At 43.1% G+C, this 14,983-nt stretch overlaps 1 protein-coding gene across 2 annotated transcripts in view; it reads left to right on the forward strand.

Annotated features, from left to right (window-relative positions):
• Positions 1 to 14,983, forward strand: part of LOC130369470 (speedy protein 1-B-like) — a 33,157-nt gene that overhangs the window by 10,220 nt on the left and 7,954 nt on the right. The window contains exon 1 of one of the 2 annotated variants that reach the window (XM_056574800.1): positions 14,439 to 14,552. The exons of the other annotated variant lie outside the window; for it this stretch is intronic. The gene's annotated coding sequence lies outside the window, so the exon portion shown is untranslated. Of the gene's footprint in view, positions 1 to 14,438; positions 14,553 to 14,983 lie in introns of those variants that run through there. 2 annotated transcript variants of the gene reach the window in all.

Below are 14,983 nucleotides of genomic sequence, written 5' to 3' on the forward strand. Positions count from 1 at the left end.
CTACATTGGACTATTCCTTTAACCCCTTAAGGACCAAGGGTGTACAGGTACGCCTTTTCTCCATGGTACTTAAGGACCAAGGGCGTACCTGTGCGCCCGTGGGAATTTCGGTCCTTGCCGCGTGCCGGGCTGGGACCGGAAGGGGGTGACTGCTGATATCTATCAGCAGGCACCCCGCGCAAATGCCCCAGGGGGAATCAGACCCCCCCATGTTGGCGATCACCGCAAATCGCAAGTGAATTCACACTTGCGATTTGTGCCGATTCCGGGTCATACGGGTCTATGGTGACCCGGTGACCCGGAATATAAGGGGGATCACGGTTGTCCAAGACACCCACGATCCCCCTGAAGGCATAGGAGTGAGGTGGCAGGGGTGCCACCCCTCCTATCCCTGCTATTGGTGGTCTAGACACGACCACCAATAGCAGATCAGGGGGCTTTACTTTCGGTTTCCCCGTTCTGCCCACCCACAATAGGCGGGGCAGAACGGGGAAACGACAGAGGAACGACGCCGAAGATCCACTAACCCCGCGGGCGAGGCTGCGGGCGACGATCGGTGGAGGAGATCGGAGTCCGGCGATGTCGTGTGGCTGGCTCCCTGGATCCGACGGAAGCCGGTTAAGTTGCCTAGCAACATCTGGAGGGTACAGTTTGAGACCACTATACAGTGGTCTCTAAACTGTAACCCTCCAGATGTTGCAAAACTACAACTCCCAGCATGCCCAGACAGTTGTTAGGGCATGCAGGGATTTGTAGTTTTGCAACAGCTGGAGGGCCCCAGTTTGGAGATCACTGGTAGTGATCTCTAACTGTGGCCCTCCAGATGTTGCAAAACTGCAACTCCTAGCATGCCCAAACAGCAAACAGCTGTCTCTGCATGCTGGGAGTTGTTGTTGCGTAATCCAGCTGTTGCATAACTACATCTCCCAGCATGCCCTTCGGCGATCAGTACATGTTGGGAGTTGTAGTTTTGCAACAGCAGGAGGCACACTGGTTGGAAAATACTGCGTTAGGTAACAGAACCTAACTGAAGGTTTTCCAACCAGTGTGCCTCCAGCTGTTGCAAAAGTACAACTCCCAGCATGCAGGGTCTGTCAGTTCATGCTGGGAGTTGTAGTTTTCAAACAGCTGGAGGTTTGCCCCCCCCCCCCCCCCCCCCATGTGAATGTACAGGGTACATTCACATGGGCAGGTTTACAGTAAGTTTCCTGCTTCAAGTATTAAAAAACACATAATAAAGGGTTAAACACTACATATACACTGTCCCCTCCAATAAAAATGAAAAATATATTGTACGGCAGTGTTTCCAAAACGGAGCCTCCAGCTGTTGCAAAATAACAACTCCCAGCATTTCCGGACAGCCACTGACTGTCCAGGCATGCTGGGAGTTTAGCAACAGCTGTAGGCACCCTGTTTGGGAATCATTGGTGTAGAATACCGCTATGTCCACCCCTATGCAATCCCTAATTTAGTCCTCAAATGCGCATGGCGCTCTCTCATTTGGAGCCCTGTCGTATTTCAAGGCAACAGTTTAGTGCCACATATGTGGTATTGCACTACAAATTTTTGGGGCTTTTTTTCCTTTTACCCCTGATGAAAAAGAAAAGATGGGGTCTACACGAGCCTAGCCTGTTAGTGTAAAAAAATTTAAAAAAAATTTACACTGACATGCTGGTGTTGCCCCATACTTTTTATTTTCACAAGAGGTAAAAGGAAAAAAAGACCCCCAAAATTTGTTATGCAATTTCTCCTGAGTACGGAAATACCCCATATGTGGGCGTAAAATGCTCGGGGGGCGCACAACAAGGCTCAGGAGTGAGAGCACACTATGTACATTTGAGGCCTAAATTGGTGATTTGCACAGGGGTGGCTGATTTTACAGCGGTTCTGACATAAACTCAAAAACATAAATACCGACATGTGACCCCATTTTAAAAACTACACCCCTCTTGCCACGTAACAAGGGGTACAGTGAGTCTGAACACCCCACAGGTGTTTGACGAATTTTCATTAAAGTTGGATGGGAAAATGAAAAAAAAAAAAATTTCACTAAAATGCTGGTGTTACCCTAAATTTTTCATTTTCACAAGGGAAAACAGGAAAAAAGCCCCCCCAAATTTGTAACCTCATTTCTTCTGAGTAAGAACATACCCCACATGTGAATGTAAAGTCCTCTGCGGGCGAACTACAATGCTCAGATAAGAAGGAGCCCAATTGGGATTTTGATGAGAAAATTTGTCCGGAATCTAAGGCAACATGTGTTTACAAAGCCCCCATGGTACCAGAACAGTGGACCCCCCAACATGTGACCCCATTTTGGAAACTACACCCCTCAAGTAATGTAATAAGGAGTACAGTGAGCATTTACGCCCCACAAGGGTCTGACAAATTTTTGGAACAGTGGTCTGTCTATGAAAATGAAAAATTGAATTTTTCATTTTCTCAGCCCACTGTTCCAAAGATCTGTCAAATGCCAGTGGGGTGTAAATGCTCACTGCACCCCTTATTAAATTCTGTGAAGGGTGTAGTTTCCAAAATGGGGTCACATGTGGGGGGGGGGGGGGTCCACTGTTCTAGCACCACGTGGGGCTTTGTAACTGCACATGGCCCCTGACTTACATTTCAAACAAATTCACTCTTCAAAAGCTCAATGGCTCTCCTCCTCTTCTTAGCATTGTAGTTCGACTGCAGAGCCCTTTACGTACACACATGGGGTATGTCCATACTCAGAAGAAATGGGGTTACAAATTTTGGGGGTAATTTTCTCCTATTACCCCTTGTAAAAATGTAAAATTTGTGGCAAAACCAGCATTTTAGTGAAAAAAAATTTTTTTTTCATTTACACATACAACTTTAACAAAAAGTCGTGAAATACCTGTGAGGTGTTAAGGCTCACTTGTTACGTTACTTGAGGGGTGTAGTTTCCAAAATAGTATGCTATGTGGGTATTTTTGCTGTTCTGGCACCATAGGGGCTTCCTAAATGCGACATGCCCCCCCCACCCCAAAACCATTTCAGCAAAATTTGCTTTCCAAAAGCCAAATGTGACTCCTTCTCTATGAGCATTGTAGTGCGCCCGCAGAGCATTTTACGTCCTAACATGGGGTATTTTCATACTCAGAAGAGATGGGGTTACAAATTTTGTGGGGCATTTTCTTCCATTACCCTTTATAAAAATGGTAAATTTGGGGAAAAACTGCACTTTAGTTAAAACTGTTTTTTTATCATTTACATATCCGACTTTAACGAAAAGTCGTCAAACACCTGTGGGGTTTAAAGGCTCACTGCACCCCTTGTTACGTGCCTTGAGGGGTGTCGTTTCCAAAACGGTATGCCATGTGTGGGTTTTCTGCTGTTCTGGCACCATAGGGGGCTTCCTAAATGTGACATGCCCCCCAAAAACCATTTCAGCAAAATCCATTTTCTAAAATCCCATTGTCGCTCCTTCCCTTCTGAGCCCTCTACTGCGCCCGTCGAACACTTGACATACACATATGAGGTATTTCCTTACTCGAGAGAAATTGGGTTACAAATTTTGAGAGGATATTTCTCCTTTTACCCCTTGTAAAAATTCAAAAACTGGGTCTACAAGAACATGCGAGTGTAAAAAAGGAAGATTTTGAATTTTCTCCTTCACATTGCTGCTATTCCTGTGAAACACCTAAAGGGTTAACACACTTACTGAATGTAATTTTGAATACTTTGAGGGGTGCAGATTTTACATTGGGGTCATTTGTGGGGTATTTCTAATAAGAAAGCACTTCAAACCTATTTCAAGCCTGAACTGGTCTATGAAAAATTCTGATTTTGAAAATGTTGTGAAAAATTGGAAAATTGCTGCTGAACTTTGAAGCCGTCTGATGTCTTCCAAAAGTAAAAACATGTCAAATTTATGATGCAAACATAAAGTAGACATATTGTGTTTGTGAATCAAAATATAATTTATTTAGAATGTCTATTTTCCTTACAAGAAGAGAGCTTCAAAGTTAGAAAATTAAAAAATGTAAAATTTTTTCATCAAATTTAGGAATTTTTCACTAAGAAACCATGCAAGTATCGACAAAATTTTACCAATAACATAAAGTAGAATATGTCACGAAAAAACAATCTCGGAATCAGAATGATAGGTAAAAGCATCCCAGAGTTATTAATGCTTAAAGTGAAAGTGGTCAGATCTGCAAAAAAACGCTTTGGTCCTACAGTGAAAATTGGCCAGGTCCTTAACCCCTTAAGGACTCAGGGTTTTTCTGTTTTTTCATTTTACATTTTTTCTCCTTACCTTTAAAAAATCATAACTCTTTCAGTTTTTCCCCTAAAATTCTATGTGACAGCTTATTTTTTGCGCCACCAATTCTACTTTGTAATGACATCAGTCATTTTACCCAAAAATGTACAGCGAAATGGGAAAAAAAATCATTGTGCGACAAAATTGAAGAAAAAACACTATTTTGTCACTTTTGGTGGCTTCCGTTTTTACGCAGTACATTTTTCTGTAGAAATGACATCTTATTTTTATTCTGTAGGTCCATACGGTTAAAATGATACCCTACTTGTATACTTTTGATTTTGTCGTACTTTTGAAAAAAATCATAACTAGAAGCAGTAAAATGTATATGTTAAAAATTGTCATTTTCTGACCCCTATAACTTTTTTATTTTTAATGAGACGGGACGGTGTGAGGGCTCATTTTTTGCGCCATAATCTGAAGTTTTATCGTTACCATTTTTGTTTTGAGCTGACTTTTTGATCACTTTTTATTCTTTTTTTTATGGTTTGAAATGTGACCAAAAATATGCTATTTTGGACTTTGGAATTTTTTTGCGCGTACGCCATTCACTATGCCGTTTATTTAATGATATAGTTTTATAGTTCGGACATTTACGCACGCGGTGATACCACATATCTTTATATTTATTTTTATTTACATGTTTAATTTTTTATTTTGGAAAAAGGGGGTGTTTTGAACTTTTGTTCAGGAAAGGGTTAATACATATTTTTAACCCCTTAAGGACTCAGGGTTTTTCCGTTTTTGCACTTTCGTTTTTTCCTCCTTACCTTTTAAAAATCATAACCCTTTCAATTTTCCACCTAAAAATCCATATTATGGCTTATTTTTTGCGTCGCCAATTCTACTTTGCAGTGACATTAGTCATTTTAACCAAAAATGCACGGCGAAACGGAAAAAAAAATAATTGTGCGACAAAATCGAAAAAAAAACGCCATTTTTTAACTTTTGGGGGCTTCCGTTTCTACGCAGTGCATATTTCGGTAAAAATTACACCTTATCATTATTCTGTAGGTCCATACGGTTAAAATGATACCCTACTTATATAGGTTTGATTTTGTCGCACTTCTGGAAAAAATCATAACTACATGCAGGAAAATTTATACGTTTAAAAATGTCATCTTCTGACCCCTATAACTTTTTTATTTTTCCACGTACGGGGCGGTATGAGGACTCATTTTTTGTGCTGTGATCTGAAGTTTTTATTGGTATGATTTTTGTTTTGATCTGACTTTTTGCTCACTTTTTATTCATTTTTTAATGTTATAAAAAGTTACCAAAATACGCTTTTTTGGACTTTGGAATTTTTTTGCGCGTACGCCATTGACCGTACGGCTTAATTAATTATATATTTTTATAGTTCGGACATTTACGCACGCGGCGATACCACATATGTTTATTTTAATTTTTTTTACACTGTTTTATTTTTTTTATGGGAAAAGGGGGGTGATTCAAACTTTTATTAGGGAAGGGGTTAAATGACCTTTATTAACACTTTTTTTTAACTTTTTTTTTGCAGTGTTATAGGTCCCATAGGGACCTATAACACTGCACACACTGATCTCTCATCCTGATCACAGGCGTGTATTAACACGCCTGTGATCAGCATTATCGGTGCTTGACTGCTCCTGCCTGGATCTCAGGCACGGAGCAGTCATTCGTCGATCGGACACCGAGGAGGCAGGTAAGAGCCCTCCCGGTGTCCGATCACATGTTCGGGACGCAGCGATTTCACCGCGGCGGTCCCGAACAGCCCGACTGAGCAGCCGGGATACTTTCAGTTTCACTTTAGAAGCGGCGGTCAGCTTTGACCGCCGCTTCTAAAGGGTTAATACCGCACATCGCCGCGATCGGCGATGTGTGGTATTAGCCGCGGGTCCCGGCCGTTGATTAGCGCCGGGACCCACGCGATATGATGCGGGATCGCGGCGCCATCCCGCTTCATATCGCGGGAGCCGGCGCAGGACGTAAATATACGTCCTGCGTCGTTAAGGGGTTAAACTTTTTTTACACCATTTTTTTTGCAGTGGCTATAGAGGGCTATAGCACTGCACACTTTGATTCATTGCACAGATCCCTGCCATGGGTTACCATGGCGGCGATCAGTGTTATCGCCACTTGACTGCTCCTGCCTGGATCTCAGGCACGGAGCAGCCATTTGGGGATCGGACGCCGAGGAAGCAGGTAAGAGCCCTCCCAGTGTCCTGCTCGCTGTTCGGGATGCCGCGATTTTATCGCGGCGGTCCCGAACAGCCCGACTGACTAGCCGGGATAGTTTCACTTTCACTTTAGAAGCGGCGGTCAGCTTTGACCGCCGCTTCTAAAGGGTTAATACCGCACATCACCGCGATCGCTGATGTGTGGTAGTAGCCGCGGGTCCCGGCCCTTGATGGGCGCCGGGACCGACGCAGTATGATGCGGCTTCGCGGCGCGACCCCGCTTCATATCGCGGAAGCCGTCGCAGGACGTAAATATATGTCCTGCGTCGTTAAGGAGTTAAGGGGTTAAACTGAAAGTGCCCATGGTTTGCTGTCTTTCCATGAATTAGAGATATTTATGAAATGTCTATTTATAAAAATAAGTTTAAAAAAATTTCCTCTGCACAGGTTTTGATAAATCTCCCTAGTGGTGCAGGGAATTGTTCCATACGTTGCAGGTTTCTCCTATAGTAATATCTAGGGTTGCCACCTAGCTTGAATTTCACCGATACAGCCAGTATTTTGGCCACGCTGCCGGTAATGTTATATTAAAAATACTGGCAACACAAATGCCGGTAATTTTTTGGGCAGGGGGAAGGAGGTAGCAGCCTCCACTGGTCACTTATTTAGAGTGGCCACGGGCCAAGCAGCTGAACAGGAATCGGCGCCGCGCCCACTTTAAAGGGGTATTCCAGGGAAAAAGTTTATTTTTTTTATGTCTACTGGCTCCAGAAAGTTAAACAGATTTGTAAATTACTTCTATTAAAAAATCTTAATCCTTTCAATAATTATCAGCTGCTGAAGTTGAGTTGTTGTTTTCTGTCTGGCAACAGTGCTCTCTGCTGACATCTCTGCTTGTCTCGGGAACTGCACAGAGTAGAAGAGGTTTGCTAAACTGGGCGGTTCCCGAGACAAGTATAATCAGAGAGCACTTAGACAGAACAGAACAACTCAACTTCAGAAGCTCATAAGTACTGACAGAATTACGTTTTTGAATAGAAGTAATTTACAAATCTGTTTAACTTTCTGTAGCCAGTTGATATATATATTTAAAAAAAAAAAGTTTTTTCCTGGATAACCCCTTTAACCCCTTAAGGACAATGGACGTACTCCTACGCCCCCGTTTCTGAGTCCTTAAGGACTGAGGACGTAGGAGTGCGTCCTGTCCTTTCCCGGCCCCCCGCCGCTAGCCGGAGGGGAGCCGGTGCCCGATGCCTGCTGAAATCGTTCAGCAGGCATTGCGGCATATCGCCCAGGGGGATCATTATGTCCCCCCATGTCGGCGATGGCCGCAGATCGCTGGACAATTCAGTCCAGCGATCTGCGGCGATTCTGGGTCAATCGGGTCTCCAGTGACCCGGTGACCCGGAATTACTGGCTGATCGGGGCGGTCAGAGACGGCCCCGAACAGCCAGAGCCAGCAGGGGTGAGGTGGCACTGGTGCCACCTCACGATCGCCCTGATTCGTCGGCCAGATTACCGGCCGACCAATCAGGGCGCCTGCTGCGGGTGTCACTCCCGCACCCGCTCCGCCCCTCTTCCGGAGGACGTGAGCGGGTGCGGGACGTGCACCCCTGGTGCTGGGGACCCCGTTCCCCGGCGTTAATGTTGGGATCGGGGCCCCAGGAGCGACGACGGCGGCGGCGGCGGGACTGACCTGTGCGGCGATCAAGCAGCAGCAGGAGGTGAGTGACAGCCTCCTGCTGTTGCTAAGCAACAGCTCCCAGCATGCAAAAAGGGCATGCTGGGAGCTGTAGTTATGCAACAGGAGGAGGCAGACCACCACAACTCCCAGCATGCACTTATGGGCATGCTGGGACTTATGGTTTTGCAACAGCTGGAGGCACATTCTTTCTATGGAAAAGTGGAGCTTCAGCTGTTGTGTAACTACAACTCCCAGCTTGCACAAACAGCTTAAGTGCATGCTGAAAGTTGTAGTGGTGCATCTGCTGGTTGCATAACTACAACTCCCAGCATGCCCGTTGGCTGTCGGTGACTGCTGAGAGTTGTAGTTTTGCAACAGCTGAAGGCACACTGAGTTAAGTAGCAAACCAGTGTGTCTCCAGCTGTTGCATAACTACAATCCCCAGCATCCCCAGCCAAAGTAGTATGCCTCCCGCTGTTGCATAACTACAACACCCAGCATGCCCTTCCGCTGTCCGTACATGCTGGGGGTTGTAGCTTTTGCAACAGCTGAAGGCACACTGGTTGCAAAACACTGAGTTTGTTGCCAAACTCGGTGCTTCACAACCTGTGTGTCTCCAGCTGTTGCAAAACTACAACTCCCAGCATGCACTGATAGACCGTACATGCTGGGAGTTGTAGTTTTGCAACAGCTGGATGTTCCACCCCTCAATGTGAATGTACAGGGTACACTCACATGGGCAGAGGATTACAGTAAGTATCCGGCTGCAAGTTTGAGCTGCAGCAAATTTTCTGCTGCAGCTCAAGCTGCCAGCGAGAAACTACTGTGAACCCCCCGCCCATGTGACTGTACCCTAAAAACACTACACTACACTAACACAAAATAAAATAAAAAGTAAAAAAACACTACATATACACATACCCCTACAATAAAAATGAAAAACGTCTGGTACGCCACCGTTTCCAAAACGGAGCCTCCAGCTGTTGCAAAACTACAACTCCCAGCATGCACTTATAGACCCTACATGCTGGGAGTTGTAGTTTTGCAACAGCTGGATGTTCCCCCCCCCCCCCAATGTGAACGTACAGGGTACACTCACATGGGCGGAGGATTACAGTAAGTATCCGGCTGCAAGTTTGAGCTGAGGCAAATTTTCTGCCGCTGCTCAAACTGCCAGCGAGAAGCTACTGTGAACCCCCCGCCCGTGCGACTGTACCCTAAAAACACTACACTACACCACTACACTAACACAAAATAAAATAAAAAGTAAAAAACACTACATATACACATACCCCTACACAGCCCCCCTCCCCTCCCCAATAAAAATGAAAAACGTCTGGTACGCCACTGTTTCCAAAACGGAGCCTCCAGCTGTTGCAAAACAACTACTACCAGTATTACAAGACAGCCACTGACTGTCCAGGCATGCTGGGACTTTTAAAACAGCTGGAGGCACCCTATTTGGGAATCACTGGCGTAGAATACCCCTATGTCCACCCCTATGCAAGTCCCTAATTCAGGCCTCAAATGCGCATGGCGCTCTCACTTTGGAGCCCTGTCGTATTTCAAGGCAACAGTTTAGGGTCACATATGGGGTATCGCTGTACTCAGGAGAAATTGTGTTACAAATTATCGGGGGTATTTTCTGCTATTACCCTTTTTAAAAATCTAAAATTTTTGGGAAACCAACATTTTAGGTAAAATTATTATTTTTTTTTTTTACATATGCAAAAGTTGTGAAACACCTGTGGGGTATAAAGGTTCACTTTACCCCTTGTTACGTTCCCCGAGGGGTCTAGTTTCCAAAATGGTATGCCATGTGGGTTTTTTTTTTTTTGCTGTCCTGGTACCATAGGGGCTTCCTAAATGCGGCATGCCCCCAGAGCAGAATTTGCTTTCAAAAAGCCAAATGTGACTCCTCCTCTTCTGAGACCTGTAGTGCGCCAGCAGAGAACTTCTCACCCCCATATGGGGTGTTTTCTGAATCGGGAGAAATTGAGCTTTAAATTTTGGGGGGTATTTTCTGCTATTACCCTTTTAAAAAATGTAAAAATTTTGGGAAACCAATCATTTTAGGTAAAAAAAAAATGTTTTTTTTTACATATGCAAAAGTCGTGAATCACCTGTGGGGTATTAAGGTTCACTTTACCCCTTGTTACGTTCCCTGAGGGGTCTGGTTTCCAAAATGGTATGCCATGTGGTTTTTTTTTTGCTGTCCTGGCACCATAGGGGCTTCCTAATGGTGACATGCCCCCCAAAAACCATTTGTCGCTCCTTCCCTTCTGAGCCCTCTACTGCGCCCGCCGAACAATTAACATAGACATATGAGGTATGTGCTTACTCGAGAGAAATTGGGTTTCAAATACAAGTAAAAATTTTCTCCTTTTTACCCCTTGCAAAAATTCAAAAATTGGGTCTACAAGAACATGCGAGTGTAAAAAATGAAGATTGTGAATTTTCTCCTTCACTTTTCTGCTATTCCTGTGAAACACCTAAAGGGTTAATACACTTATTGAATGTCATTTTGAATACTTTGGGGGGTGTAGTTTTTATAATGGGGTCATTTATGGGGTATTTCTAATATGAAGACCCTTCAAATCCACATCAAACCTGAACTGGTCCATGAAAAATAGCGAGTTTGAAAATTTTGTGAAAAATTTCCAAATTAATGCTGAACTTTGAAGCCCTCTGGTGTCTTCCAAAAGTAAAAACTCATAAATTTTATGATGCAAACATAAAGTAGACATATTGTATATGTGAACCCAAAAATGTTTTATTTTGAATATCCATTTTCCTTACAAGCAGAGAGCTTCAAAGTTAGAAAAATGCTAAATTTTCATTTTTTTCATCAAATTTTGGGATTTTTCACCAAGAAAGGATGCAAGTTACCATAAAATTTTACCACTAAGTTAAAGTAGAATATGTCACGAAAAAACAATCTCGGAATCAGAATGATAACTAAAAGCATTTCAGAGTTATTAATGTTTAAAGTGACAGTGGTCAGAATTGCAAAAAACGCTCTGGTCCTTAAGGTGTAAAATGGCCTGGTCCTTAAGGGGTTAAATCAGTGAGCTGTGGTCAGGGCTGGATTCATGTAGTGGTGGACGGAGCTGGAGCTGCAGCTGCAACTAGGCGACACAGGCCACCCGGCACCCGCTTAGGCCACCTGCCTTTCCGACCACCCGCCTACCCGCGATCAATTATCAGTATGTCATATAAGAGGGCCAGCCCTGTGATCTCCCAGGCCGGCCCTGTTCCACTTACGGTCCGGTGAACATGCATGTGTTTCCTGCAGCTGTCCGCCCGGCAGTGGTCATTATGAGGCATTTGGACAGACCCAAAGATTCTCTTCCAAAGAGGTACATTCCACATTAGTATAGCTATTATAAACACATATACCATTTAGGAGCATGGAAAAGCTAGGTGACAATCTATCACCTAGCTTTTCCATGCTCCTGAATATCATATCTGCTTATATTAGCTCAGATGTTATAAACAGATGTGCCTATATGTAGAATTGTCCAAACTATTTAAATATAACGTTAATTAAACCACATTTTTTTGTATTTTTAGTCACATCATATACCAGAAAAAACAAATAAAAAGCAATCAAAAAGTCGAATGAAAACAAAAATGGTACCAATAAAACAACAGATCACGGTGCAATAAATGAGCCCTATACATCCCAGTATTTGGAACAATAAAAGAGTCATAGGGATCAGAAGAGGACAAAATTTCCCCCACATATGTATTGTATCTCTTATACCACTTCCTGTGATGTCACGCATATATAATTAATTATGCAAATTAGCATCGGCGGTATTTTTTTGCAAGAAAGGTGGCAACCCACGTAATATCACAGGAGTAATATTCTCCTTCAGGACACAGTTATACATGAGGAGATGTCTCTGTTAACCCCTTAATGAAGCAGCGATTTTTCAGTTAATGCATTTTCATTTTTTCCTCATCTCCTTTTAAAATCCATATGCAATTTTAGGGGGTATAGGTTCTATGCAGTGCACTTTACAGGAAATTGATCAAGTTATATTTATTTTGTATGTCAATACGATTACAACGATACCCAATTTATATAGATGTTGTTTTATTTTACTAGTTTAAAAAAATGATTAATTTTAGTAAAAATAAATACATAGTATGCTTCAAATTGTCCTCTTCTGACTTCTATAACTTAATTTTTGTATACAGGGATCTATGTGAGATGTTTAATTATTTGTGCTGAGATCTGTTTTTATCGGTACCATATTTGTTTTGATGGGACTTTATAATCGCTTTTTATTCATGTTTTTCTGGAATATGAAGTGACCAAAAATCCGCAATTTATGACTTTGTTATTTTTTTTTCTCTTACGTTTACATCATTGACCAAGTGGTTTTATAAAAATTATATTTTACTAGTTTACTAGATAATACCACAAATGTTTACATTTATTTTTGTTTATGTGGTGTCCCGGTAAAGGACCTGGTCCTGTCTCTTGTCTAAGGTCCCCACAGTTAGAGTCCCTCCATGTCTATAGGGCTCTCCTGTAGGGCTTACCCCTAGTAGTCTTAAGTAAAGTGTGTACATGTTAATTTAATGTAGAGGAAATATATGTATAGGACCTTAGTGGTCACGTGATACACAGTTGTAATGTATAAAATGCTTAAGGATCTTTCGAGGTCATGTGATGTACCCAGAGTTCACTGAGTTCATAACTTACAGGTTTGCTGACCAATGAGCTTTGTCCAGCCCTCTTAATATATAAGGGGCTGCAGCCACTAAATTCACTCTCTTAGTACCGGATTATCAAGCAAGCACAACATCTCAGCATCAGCATCAATTCAAGCTAGGCCTGAAGCCTAACATCACGCAGCCACAAAACGTGCGTTACCAAGGCTCAAACTACTGAATCCTGTGTGACTACTATCAGCTCAAATATTCTAAAATAGTAGCACAGTGGCTAGCATCAAAAGATCATTGCTTCCAAGTCCCATCAAACCTGTGAGGAACCTGTATCCCTGTTCACTCTTGAAAAGACTGTTATGTTCAATACTGTTGCATAAAATCTTCGAGTAAAGTTCAGTTTACTTCATAAAATCTGCTGTGGACATTCCGTTATTTTTCCCTGCCGTTTGTGGGGCGGTTTGCAGTAGGAACATTACTATTGAGGAAACCGCAGCCCTGCGTCACCACATTCAAGGGTTAATACCACCAGACCCAACACTATTACCGCAACACCCTAGACACCATTACGCTCCCAGCACCACATTTACATTATCTTATTTTAAAAAAGTGTGTGTGGGGGGTTGGGGGGCAGTGTGATTCACACTTTTATTAAGGGAGGGGCCTATTCACATTTATAATATATATTTTTTTTTATTATTCTTTTTTACATTTTTTTTTTGTTCCCATAGAGGACTATAATATGGAATCACTGGATCGCTAACAAAGTTTGATGCTATGAACGGCTTTAGGTCCCACAATCAACTTTGATTTCGGGATCTAAAGGGTTCATAGGCGTAATAGGGATATTATCTGGCCCAAGGCTGAAGATTCCCCCCATGGTATGGAGTGGGATGTCATCACAATCTCGCTCCAATGCTGGTTACTCCTTCCCAGGACATCCCCATGTGACCTATAGCGGGAATGTGTAAAACTATATAGATTTTCCCATCCCAAGTAAGAAATGCTACTTCTAGTTTATATTACTATGAAATAATGAATCTCATTCATCTCGTGTCCTTTATAACAGATACATTGAATGCTCAGGATAACATATCACATAGCACATTTTTATCATGACTTTTATGTTGAGGTTTTTATGTATTTTTTAACTTTGGCTTCCAATGTTGCTGTTTTTCAACCATCAGTTCATTGGGACGATGCAATCATAGCGCAGGCCCATGTAACATATTGTACTGCACTATCCAATAGCCAGACCCATCGACCAATAGGATCGCAGGGTTTTACAAATAAACAACAACAGAAAATGACAGTTGGTGCCAGTCTGCGATTGCTCTTCTAGAGTTGAGACCGGCTCCTTATTTCTCTGCGAGAAGTGACTTTTTTGGACAGCGACCCCCATCAATTTCTACAGATTTTGAGGAGAGGAGGAGAGGCGAGGAGGAGGCGAGTAGGAGGCGGAGGCGAGGAGGAGGCGGAGGAGAGGAGGCGGAGGAGGAGAGGAGGAGAGGCGAGGAGGAGAGGCGAGGAGGAGGAGAGGAGGAGGCGGAGGAGGAGAGGAGGCGGAGGAGGAGAGGAGGAGAGGAGGAGGCGGAGGAGGAGAGGAGGCGGAGGAGGAGAGGCGAGGAGGAGGCGAGGAGGAGGAGAGGTGAGGAGGAGGAGGCGGCGAGGAAGAGAAGAAAAGAAGAGGCGACACCATGAGGAAGAGGAAGAGAGAACTGACAGCCCTTTATGAGGAGGAGTGGTAAGTATAAAGGACACATCACTACACCATTTTATAGGGATACATTTACAGACAGTCTTCAAAAACTAAGAGTTGTTTTTCTGCCATCCACTAAGGGGAAGATTTATCAAAAATGTAGAGAACATGTTGACCAGTTGCCATAGCAACCAATCAGCTTCCCCCCTTTTTCAGAGGCCTTTTTAAAAAAAGAAATTAAAAAATCTGATTGGTTGCTATGGGTAACTGCAACACTATTCTCAGCCAAACGTTTTGATAAATCTCCCCCAGTACTGTCTATGATGTTTTTTTTCTTTTCTAACGTTTGCACTGAGCATGTCCCATAAACTGTCATGTGCAGTGCAACCGCACTACTGAGCCTCCATGTATAACTGCTACTAGTGTATATGCTAATTGCCCCTAATGTTATATGTGATAACTGCCCCCCTAATGTT

Source organism: Hyla sarda, chromosome 4 (genome assembly GCF_029499605.1).
Source record: "Hyla sarda isolate aHylSar1 chromosome 4, aHylSar1.hap1, whole genome shotgun sequence".
Lineage (NCBI taxonomy): Eukaryota > Metazoa > Chordata > Amphibia > Anura > Hylidae > Hyla > Hyla sarda.